This window comes from Austrofundulus limnaeus, unplaced genomic scaffold (genome assembly GCF_001266775.1).
Source record: "Austrofundulus limnaeus strain Quisiro unplaced genomic scaffold, Austrofundulus_limnaeus-1.0 Scaffold2, whole genome shotgun sequence".
NCBI lineage: Eukaryota > Metazoa > Chordata > Actinopteri > Cyprinodontiformes > Rivulidae > Austrofundulus > Austrofundulus limnaeus.
Window position 1 is genome coordinate 8,029,118 of NW_013952404.1, and position 12,001 is coordinate 8,041,118.

Here is a 12,001-nt window from a genome sequence, read left to right on the forward strand (position 1 = left end):
ACACACACACACACACACACACACACACACACACACACACACACACACACACACACACACACAAAAACACACTCAGGATGTACATTAAAAAAAAGCATAGACACGCACATATGCACGCACACTCCAAACACATCCCTCGTCTTTCCCTCCGTCACCCTCTCCCTGCGTCCTCCCTCACTTGATCCTTACACCTACGTGCTACAGATGGTTTCATTTTATAAGAGATAAAACCACATTTGGTGGAACTGATTAAACAGAGGGAACAACATCCCCATCTGCCATTTATTCCAATCTGAAATTACTTGGGCAGATGCTGACATCTTTGGAGATGATTGATTCACCCCGTCTGGCCGGAGTGGAGAGGAGAGCAGGAATAGATCCTCCCCAGAGCTGAAGCTTCCAGCTGCCCTGCCATGGCTCCACCACCACAGTGTCACTTCACTAGCATGGYCCCCCCCTCATCCCTCCACCTCTCTTAGATCTCGCCATCTCTTGTCTCCGGCAAGCTGCTGCAATCAGCACAGGCTCTGATTGGACTTGGGCAGGTGYGTGAAGTACACTTTAATCATGATGCTGGTACATGGCAGATTATCCCCTCTGTATGGGTGTGTGGCTGTGTGGGAGACTGGAGAGAGATTTTGTGTTTGTGTGTGGATGCATTAAAAAAGGTTTTATTAGATATCAAATACATGCTTTTTTTCATGCACAACTTGTGGCTGGTTGTGCAGATCAGCTTTGTCGACACGAGATCTTCATAACAGAAAACATCCGTTTAGCTTCCTGAGTCCAAAGATTTTTTTTTTGCGTTTCATTTTCTTTAGCTTTTTTTTGGGGTTCAACATTTTTGGGAATAAAAATCTGAGTGACATAAAACACAAACATGTTATTGCGTACCTGTGAAGGTGATGCTGTTGCATGTGTAATATTTTGCATCATTAGCAAAATATTTTATGAGTCACTGGTTGGATTTTGAWGTAACTTTCAGCAAAAATATTTAGAGGTACATCTACAACACATTATCTGTTGGAGTCACCCTTATTCAAGATGTCCGCCTCAGACAACTGATCTTAAAGGGGCAATATCAAGTAAAATCAACTTTTTTGAGTTTTATATCATGTTATAATGTTATACTKTCATAAAAAAAAGCCCAAAGCCTTGCTTTGACTCATRCATTCATGTTTGAGAAATCAAAAAAGCTAAGCATCAAGTAGAAAAACGAGATAAAAAGTTGAACAATAGTCAAAAGTTTATGCTGCTGTGCACATTATAAGGGACAAATCATGCAAAATTCACTTTTTTAGCTGTTAATGGCATTTTGTTGCAAACTTGGAGTCTCTAGGAGTGCAGAAAATTTGAACATTTACTGCTTAGATATCTTTATTATCTATTTGGGTCATGTTTTTCAACCCTACTAGTTGAACGTGAAACTTAAACTGTCTGCTGAGCTCTCAACATTAGTTCTCACTCAGTGAAGCTCTTTTTAGATTAAAAATACCTTTGAGGAAATGCATTGTCAGATGCCAAGTAAACTGCATCATGGCAGCCCCCTGACCTCCCCCCGCGAGCGTGCCCCCACCCCCCGCACTGAAATGGGCGAGACAGAAGCGGAAGGTGGTTCTTAAACAGACAGAGGCCAATTTCAAGGCGTTTAGAAGAGGAAGTGTTGAGAAGATAAGTTTATTTTCTATTTAAACATAAAAACAGCATTTTAATAACAGCTAAATGTGACATGGATACTTTAATGTGGTATGGTATTTAAAATTTATGCTTGAGAAACACATAATATTGCCCCTTTAAGAAATTCAGCCAGATTTACAGATACTGAGCTGACATTTGGTATGTTAGTCCTGTWATGAACTATTGGTCAATCGTGTTTGTTGTTAACAAAATATCTCATGAACCACTGGTCAGATTTTAATGATGTTTTCAGAAATTAATCACTGAGTAATAAATCTTTGCCCACAAAAATGGTTTCAACTTTCAACTGGTAATATATTTCAGATACTGAGCTCAAATTGTGTGATAGTAGCTGAAATTAATTTACAGCACATGCTCCAAGCACTTCCAGATCACACTAGATGTTGCAATATCACATGAGATTATGCATCGTTTCATTTTGATGGTTTAAATTGCTATAACTCAACATTAGATTAGCTTAATCTAAAACCTGACATGAAACTGGAACTATACATTCCTTCAGATAATACATGATCTTTAATTTAACAACAATTAATCACTCATAATTTAATAAAATAACAATTATTGTAAACAATAAATAAATCAAAATTAAAAGGGGGGTGTCTGAATTAGGACAAGTCTACGTTGAACAGAAGAAAACAGTTTAGTGCTGGGAAGCCATGTGTTCCTTTGTGAGGATGCTGGGTGCTAGGAGTTAAACAAAGCTGTGGGTGAGTGACTGTGCAGGTGTAAATAAATAATAATAAAAATTAAAGAAAAGGAAAAATTTACTTTAACTCTCACATTTGTAGGAGTTTCCCTTTTAGATTGCCAGACATGGGGACTAAAATCTTTAAACAAACCACTGAGGTGCCAAGGATTGCAGTTGTCGACATGCTACCAACTGGGCACCAAATAACACATAACAGTAAAAGCACTGGTAAAAAAAATAAACAGCTGATTTTCTTTAATACTAAACTATTATTCTTTTCTTTTATTTGACCTTTATTTYACCTGGCAAATCCCATTTAGATCACAGATCTCTTTTGCAAGCGAGGCCTGGTCATGAAGGACACGTTTATGGTTTGTGGGGGAAACTGGAGTACCTGGAGGAAACCCACATAAGCATGACGAAAACATGCYAACTCTGCKTGTCCGAACTGGGGATCAAACCCAGGACCTTCTTGCTGTGAGCTGAGATGCCGTGCTTGAATATTAATAAACAACTTTATAGATCATCGTGACTCAATAATTTTGAGAACATACAAAAACATTTTCAGAATTGACAAAAGGTCTGGAGCTAACACAGTACATGATGAAATTATTTTGCAACCTTTTGCTTGCTTTATAAAAACGAGATGCTTTTCTATAACCCGGCTGAAGGGAGCTGTAAGGTGTTACTCCATGAAACTTTCATGCAAGACAACAAATGTACTGATGTTATGTATGGTTTGTTCAGATTGATCTTGCAGAGCAGCTGGATGTTTTTAAGAATCTCAAGATCCTGATAAAAGGAGAAAGAGCATTTTAAAAACTGTCGACAAAATACTGAGATTTCAACAATGATGTGAGTCCTAACTCAATCGTACTTTTTTTTATTACTAAAATACTTTAAAAGTAAAGCACTGAAGGCATGTCTTGTTAGACAAAGTTGGCAGTTTTGGTGTGAGCACTCTCACTAAGGCATCAACAGAATATCAAATGGGTTCTTGTTTGTTAGATATTCCACTCAACGTTCATCTAATCAACATTTATAGTGTCCTGCTCGTGGAATTACTCTGCCCTCCACTAAATCGGCTCGGCATTATCAGTTGTAAACACTCAGGCATTTAAAGATGGAAAACTCTCACTGTAAAAGTGCCATCAAAGCCGGCGGTGTGTGAGTTCGAGTGTGCGAATAAATGCGCATAGTCTCGTAAAAACTGCTGAGCTGGGCACTTCAGTGCAATCAGGCACCAGTCTCAGCTCATATACTTGTTTGATGACAACCAAAGATGGAGGGAAAGTGATGGAGCTCTCCAAGGGACCGCAGCAATAATTTAGTTTGGGGAGTGGGTGTGAATCATGGTGAAGGCACAGGAGTGCTGGAGGTGGTGGATGAGTCATTAGGGTGGGGAGGGGGGAGGGGAGGTTGAGTCTCGGGGGATTTTAATCTATCAGCCGGAGCTGATGTGGCCTTGAGAGCAGTTTTGACCTGCTGTTCTTCAGTCCGAACCTGTCCATCTCGCGTTTTTGTTTAGTTTTTATTGCTCAACTGTGATCCATGTTCCTGCCGCTCTTTCTTCCTCCTCTGCCTCCATTTTCAGGCARGTCATTCCTCATCAGGACCCTCATCTTCTCCTTGTCGTTCAYATGCTTCCTGAAGTATGGCCAGCCCTGAGAACAGCCAGTGAATATCCAATTTGAATGCATACTTCTTTCGCTCTCTCGCTCGCCTTCCATTTCTTGCCCGAGGCGTCATCTTCCACCTCTGTTGCCTCCGTGCTCCTCGTGCTCCCCCTAACCTCCATGACAAAGTCTGATGGGATTCAGAGAACAATTACTCACGCCTGGAAAAAAGAGAGCCAAAAAAAAAAAAAAAAGGGGGGGGGGGTGCAAATTGTTTAAGTTCATCATCATTTTTGCACAATCGAARTACAGCATGCATGCACTCTACAGCATGGCCTCTGCCTCCTTCTCCTATAGTGCAATAATCCATTAGCAGCAACATCCACACCTTTTCAAGAGTTTCATCTCCCTACGGCTTTGACTTTGGACAAGCAGAGGTTAGAAGAAAACAACCTGAAAACAGCCTTATCTCCCAACACACGAATGTTTGTTAAGGCTCCCTATTAAGTCTTCCCCCTGAATTTGCATATTAATTGCATTTTGGCTCTGCACCCCCCACTTCCTTTAAGGCTGCTGTTTATAGGTGCTTTTTTTTTTCGAAGACACAAACGTCTGCGGGTTGCTCACCTGCAACGGAGGACGAGAATTATATTCTGCAGGAAATTGCTTTAACTTGAATGTAATCAAATTTACACCCTCACACACCTTGATCGGAGGTCCTGAAGGGCCCGCTTTCATGTGTACAGCGCACAAAAATACACAAATCGCACATTAAACGCAGAGAGGAAGTGTTCTGAAACAAATTTAAAAAACTAAATACGGAAAATCAAAGGATATTTTCAAGCTCAGTTTTCCCCCAGCAACCATTCTCTCCCGCATGCATTTCTCAAACTTTATTTTTTTTTTACTTTATTTTATTTTTAAGATTGGGACATGTGCTTACTGCTCAGACGTTGGGGTGTAGTTTGGCAGCTTTCTCAACAAATGTTTGAAAAGATGTGAAAGTTTTAATGACTGCATTGAGCGGGGGATAAAGGAACAGCTGGAGATTCTGAAATGTAGTGGCTATTTTTATCCAGCAGAGGTAAACTCAAGCTGTCTCATTTGAAAACCATCACTGCAGTTTCATCCATACTTAAGAAGAACAGGTGACTGAGCATCCGCGCGTTCCTGTTTCCAAAACAATGTGACCATATGGGTTTTATTTTTGTGGGATGCACGGAACAACTCTTTATATATATGTGTGATATCACGTTATTCAGAGTGGGGCTGTTATTATTTTCAAGATAATAGTTTCATTTCAGAGATAATGACTACCAGGACTTTTTTTTCTGCCTTCCACAAGCCTGGAGGCAARGATGCGTGGCTTTTAATGGAAAATACAAAACAGTGAAGTAGTCATTATTTTGATTACCTCCATCACCAGAAACAACGTTTGTGACAATCTGTATTTTGTACCTAATTATTACATTTGTGCCATACAGTTAGATTCCACCACAGGAAATGGAMTTTTATTTCCCCACTCTGGAATCTAATGGTCGGCACTCAGCTCATCAGAGTAACTCAGTTCCGGTGGATTGATTTCCTTTGTGCTGCTGATTGATCTGTGCCCTGTTACAGCTCAATAAGTCACGGCCTCCAAGCAAAAGGGGCTATGATTAAAAACAGATGCCTTTTACACAGGACATTGAATACCATCAAACCTGTACATCTTAAAGGGGACATATGCTTTTAAATCCTTATTTTTCACATTTAAATRGTTCAGGAGCCTATATAAAGTGGAACTGCAATGTTGGAATTCCTCCTTATTGTAACTCCACAAGCCCCTCTTTCACCCCRTTTCTGAGGTGTGTCTCAAAGCAGCTKATTTTAAAACTGTTTCTTTAAATCCAAATGAGGTGTTTRGCCCCCATTAAATTCCAAAACGCTCTATTGTACARGGTGAAGCAATGTTTTATTTTCAWTTTAATTAAAAGATGTCAACAACACAAGACTTGTCCATCCAGCCTTACATGRAGGAGCCAGAATCTGACCAAGAGCAAGAGGAGAATGAGGACAACAAACCTTCAGAACTGCAGATTGATGAAACTGGCTGAGTTCATGACCTTGTTTAGTATTTCTGCAGCAAGTGTTGTGACTATTAATTCAGAAAACATCATAGAAAATAGAGAAAACTAGTAGGGTTGAAAAACATGACCCAAATGGATAATAAAGATATCTAAGCAGTAAATATTCAAATTTTCTGCACTCCTGGAGACTCCAAGTTTGCAACAAAATGTCATTAACAGATAAAAAAGTGAATTTTGCATGATTTGACCCCTATAATGTGCACAGCAGCATAAACTTTTGACTATTGTTCAACTTTTTATCTCGTTTTTCTACTTGATGCTTAGCTTTTTGATTCTTTTTATATCACTAACTGAGTGAAGAACAGATGTAACACGGGAAAAACTCTGCATGAGCATTTCTGATGCACAATCTAGAGCAATGTTCAGGAAAACAAAGCTGAATTAAACAGAAGTGTTTCTTTTGAAAGAAACACTTTTTGCAAAGACCAAAGCCTTGCATCTGATTTCGACAGACCATAAACAGACTAACGTGCTGCTATGCCACTGGTCCTCTGGGCTCTTCATTGCCCACTGTAGTGTGATAATATGTGACCAGTAGCCTGAGAGAACGTGGAGTCTCATTACAGCTCCCGTCGCAATAAACAACTCCCCACATCTCCATATAGCARCGTCAACTCCGTTCGCCCACTGGACTGCTGTCCCCTGAGGCAGAGGCACATGAGCGCCTTTAAATGCGCACACTAACATACATGCACAAATGAAAGCCTTAGTCTTCCCATRAGGGCATTAACTAACTGCACTCACAGCATGGCTGTCTGACTTCTCCTTCTCATTTGTATTAATACAGACTGGACAATAAACTCAGCCCTTGCGTGTTTGAGATCAAGGAAAGGATTGGTTGGTCAACATTGGTGCCTAATCACGAAGGACAAAGAAAAACAGTAACCAAATGTATATGTTTAACAAACCCAAGTGTGTGTATGTGCTGTATTTTTTATTTTTTTATTTTTTGAGGATGTTTCAATGTGAAATGTGTGAATAATGTGTTCTAAGGGGTTCGGTAGGCACACGATGGGACACGTAGGGCTGCTCTCCCGCAGATGCAATTAGGCTAAATGGGATTATGCCTATCACATTTCATACAGGCCGGCCCCACAGCCACCTGGGGGACGGCGTGATGGTTTGAGGGGGAGGAGACAGGGAAAGTGTCGAGTTGGGGGTGAAGAGATTTGAATTTAGTCTCGACAAGACAGCGTGCAGTGCAGCTGATGGATAAAACAGGTCCGGATTCATGAAAAAAAGGTGGGGATAAAACAGCAGAAATGAAGAATCCAGGTTTCCATTATTCCATCAAAACAATCTTTCAGACACTGAATTGTAGTAGCTACAGACATGCTTCCTTCTGTGTGATGTACACTGTAGAAGCCACCTATACCAGGCTAAATGTCAGCATCAATAAAGAAACTGAGGGTGGGGGGCTGACATTTTCACACTGGGTGATTGTGCTCATAGATTTTCCCTGTCTATTGAACTGTGTGGTCATAGGCTTTAGGAAAGGACATGGATGATGTGGAAAGGCTGCATACTGTGCTAGCTCATGGACTTCTTTGACTATTTCTGCGCTGCTTCTAATAAAAAAGAAAACAAGGATATTTGTCTTAAAGGTGATGTGAAAAACAACAAATATTAGGGACAGTGACTTCCGTTTAGACCTTGGTTCAAGTTGACAGCTATCATGRCACGATTCGATGGATAACAGATCTAGAAGATTAACAGAGACAGGGTTGAAATCTCCATGTATGACAACACAGAACAAAAGGCACAATAGRTCAACATTTAGGGTGCAGAGAATTTCCCTCTCACTTTCACGTCTCAAACKATTGATTATTAATGGGCACTGACATCAGTAGCTTTTTATTTTTGGTATTTTGACCTCTGGAGTATATTCCTGCAGCCATGTCTTAATGATGCAGTCCCAGTATATCAGCTTCATCTGCATCAGTGCTGCAAGCTCATCTGCTGTATTTCTCCAAAATGATTAAAGGAGAAAAAAAAACCTAAAATACCATTGTACATTTTCTCCTTACTTTTGCCCACTAATGGAGATGTCTTCTCATCAGCTTGTCTGGATTTGAGGTTTATTCTAGGCTTTGATTTTTGAAATTTTAAAGCTCAAATAACTGATTTGTCGTAAAAGCCCTTGATAGAAAGGTTATGTGTGAAATGATAGAAAATAGTGACATATATCTACATATATTTATTTGAAAAAAAGTGTAGTTTATGGGTAATATGGCACTGTAGACTATCTAAAAAAGGGAATATAAGTCTCAAAGCTGATGCAACATTGGCCATGAATTCAGTACAACTTTGCAATTCAGACTCATAGACTGGAGCAAAAATATTTCACCCAGATTCATTCTTCTCTGTGTACATGTTCACAATCTCAGAAAACATAAAAACACTTTCATGTCATTTGTTCAACTTCTGTAATGCACTAATCAAATATAAAGAGCTGTTGATGCATCGTATTACACAAGCAGAGAAAACTGACCCTATTAATATAGGACACCCCCCCCCCCCACATACACACACACACACAAACACACACACTGCTAAACTACAACACAAGAAGTGACTGATTTCACTTCACATGTTGGTTCTCTCTTGGTCTTAGCTGAACGCTTCAGGAGAAACTCTTGGGAAATCCGTGCGTACAACATTCATCCTGGCCAAAATAAATGTTTGCGTGTAAGTGGACATTTCTTAATTATGAAGAATTAAACATTCARGTTGAAGCCCTGGAAGAGTGTACAGTATGCTCCCAAACACTGGGGAGCAGAGAGCTGAGACTTCCGGCAGGGGGTGGTMGTGGTGGTGGGGGGTAAACTGGAGAGCTGCYATAAGACACGGCCCATTAATTATTGAATTTGCCGGTGTTTTGACGAACGGCGTTGTCCTAGCACTCAACGGAGATCATGACTTTTACAAGGCTACCTGGACACAGTCTTGGCACAGAGTTAAAATCTGTGCTGTTTTATTAAGAGCACATCTGCAAAATGGAGAAGATTAGATGAAGTAGCTGGATAAAATACCTCTAAGGTAAGGCCATTTATATTGTTGCAGAAACTGAAAAAAAAGAACTCCTTGTGGCTTTTGGGAGCAAGAGTAATTGAGTGCATGCAGGCGAGTCAGTAAGCAGGCCGGTGTGGTGGTCAGTTACACCTTCGTGTCGGGTGTTTTTGCGATGGGATGCCAGCAGGGAAAGAAAGGCCACAGTGTGCTGTGTTTGCACTGGATGAGCCCGCCTTCTGCTCCTGACATGCATGTGGCCAAACGCACCCAGAGGAGGTGTCCACCATAAGTTGTGTTGAAATCCCCAGTGGTATAAAGTGCATGCAAACAGCATTTTCCTGTTTATGCTCTGAGCACAAAAAACACAGAATCCTAGATCTATTGTCTTATCAGAACATATATTTGTTCAATCAAATCGTTGTATCTGACCGTATCAAACATCTCCAACACAAACACTGAGGAAAGTTGGGAATAAGGGAGAGAAAACAAATACAAGAAGGTATTTTCAGCACGGAATAAAAACGGTTCTTGTTTGCTTTGTCTAAAATAAGTCCCACTGCAGACATTAATCTTTCATAACAAAGAAGTATTGCCAGAAGAAGAAAGAGGTCACCACTGCTGCACCTTTGCTGCATCCTCTCATTCCTTGCATAAATTGGTCTCTAATGAACTGAGCTGGAATTTAAAAAAAGAGTTACMCATTCAAATGACTGAACTGAATAATATCTATTCATTTATTGTGAGACACTTAAGGCGGACCAAACTTGAGCATGAATAATAACACCATTTATGAGTCAAACATGTGGTGCGAAGTCACAAAAGGCATTCTCATGAGAGTATTTGTCTTCTTATCACATAATAGATTGAATGTCTGTGAGTGTGCTCGAGTCCATTTCTTATTTCTTCTATATATGTGTCTATATATATATATATATATATATATATATATATAGTAAATTCCCCTTTCGTTAGTGGCTCTCCCTGTAGATGCTGCCTGCTGCCAGCTGCTGCTCTGGCCTTCTAGAAATGAGGCTGGCAATTAGACCTTGTGCTTAAAACAAGGTGAGTCAAGACCTTTTAATGGTGCACTATTTCTGAGCTCCCACACATGTGGCCAGTTAGATTTTTTGCTGTGCCAGAGAACTTTGTGGCACTGAGGCGTGGAGGCTACAGCGTTCAAATAACACAGGTAGTGGGTGGCTCAAGTAATGGAGCAGAGTTTGCCTGCAGAAATAGCCTTCTATTACCTCCACCCCCTTTTACTGGAAGCTATTTGTTAACCGTGTTTGTCTTTTACTATTTTAAAACCAGGTTTAATCTGTTCTAAAACAGAAGTATGTTTTTGTTTCTCGTTTAAATCTGACTATTAAAACGTGCCTTGCAGAAATATARTGTTCCGGTTTTTGCTCAGTAAAGCTACGGGGGCTAAAGCAGGAGCAGTACGATAGCGCTGTAGTGGTTTTTTATCTGGAAGGATGAGGTTAAATTTCTAATTCTGTCCTGCCTCTCATCTCTCTGCTCAGACCTTGATAAGATGGAAGAGGAAAGGCTGTCAGTGTTTAGACTGCTGCACCTTGTTTCCTTGGACCTTACCCAGCAAACCTTGAGTCTATTCACTGATGAACATTAACCAATGAAGACACTGGCAATCCTGCTGTCTCTGTCGGTCTTGCACACAGTGAAAAACATACACATGGAAACATACACACAGCGTGGAGAGACTGCACGAACATAAGCAAAGCGAGAAATTATTTACTGGTGTGATATCCATCTTGGTTTCTATTTTTTTCTTTTTCTTTCCATGGTTCATTTTTTTATTCTGTTCATTAGCGGCAAATTATTTTCCAAGACGATATTTTTTTAAAAAGAAAAAACACTTTAAACATCTGTGCAATGGGGGGTTTTCAAGAAGTGGCAGCAACTGAGAAACAGTTGTTATCTTAGTGAAATCTGCAACTTGGCTTTCGGCAAGCTGTGCATTTTTTATTCCACCGTCCAGACCGAAGAGATTCACAGTCATCCATACACTGCGACAGACGTAAAGGGCACCTGACCCGGACTCCGGCTGGCTGAAGCAGTCAGGCTACCATCTGAGGACTGGCTATACACTCGTGATAAATGACAGCCTTCAACCTGGCCAATCTAAATAGATGATCTTGGCTGCATCTTCCCCCCCAACCAGGTGCCAATGTGTAAAATGGACTAAGTATGTAAAAACCATACAGTTGCCTGCTGTATTCTGACTAAAAATACTGGCGCGAACAGAAGGCGCAGCAGAAAGCTTCAATTTAAACAGTCAAGTAGCAGATTTTGTCAGCTTGACTGCAAAAAGTATAATTTTAGAAGCATATTAAAACAACAGCCCTTTTCTCCACTCTATAAAAAATTAAAATAAAATAAACTCTAATGAGCCTTTGTGTGCGGGTTTGTGCATTTGTTCATGAAGCGRCTTTTGTCTTTTGTTCTCCATGTGATAAAGAGCATCCACTACTCAGTAACAACACATAAATATGCATTAATCTGTTCCGGTTGAGCGAATTTGAAGAACTGTCAAGCATCAAATGTAAAGGTCATGCTTTGCTTGCTCGGAGGGGAAAATCCTGGAGACCATGGTTAGGGCACCATTTGAATAAACTATGCAAGGATTTACAAGCAGTAACCTTCAGAGGAAAAAATGCCCCCATACCTCACTGGGGAACAACTACCATTAGGGATGTGTTCCATCACTAACTTTAAAATATAAATGTAGACTCAGACAGTAGATGCCATACAGATCAAGATAAATTGGAAAGAGCTCTAAGATGTGCTCATTGAGGAGATAGTGTGTGTCTTCAGATTAATCAATCCTTCTCGAT

At 40.2% G+C, this 12,001-nt stretch overlaps 1 long non-coding RNA gene across 1 annotated transcript in view; it reads left to right on the forward strand.

Moving 5' to 3' along the window:
* The window catches only part of LOC106521785 (uncharacterized), a 59,107-nt gene that overhangs the window by 8,406 nt on the left and 38,700 nt on the right, over positions 1-12,001 (forward strand). Inside the window, exon 2 of the long non-coding RNA XR_001310709.1 lies at positions 311-545. This is a non-coding gene — a long non-coding RNA (uncharacterized LOC106521785). The remainder of the gene's footprint in view (positions 1-310; positions 546-12,001) is intronic.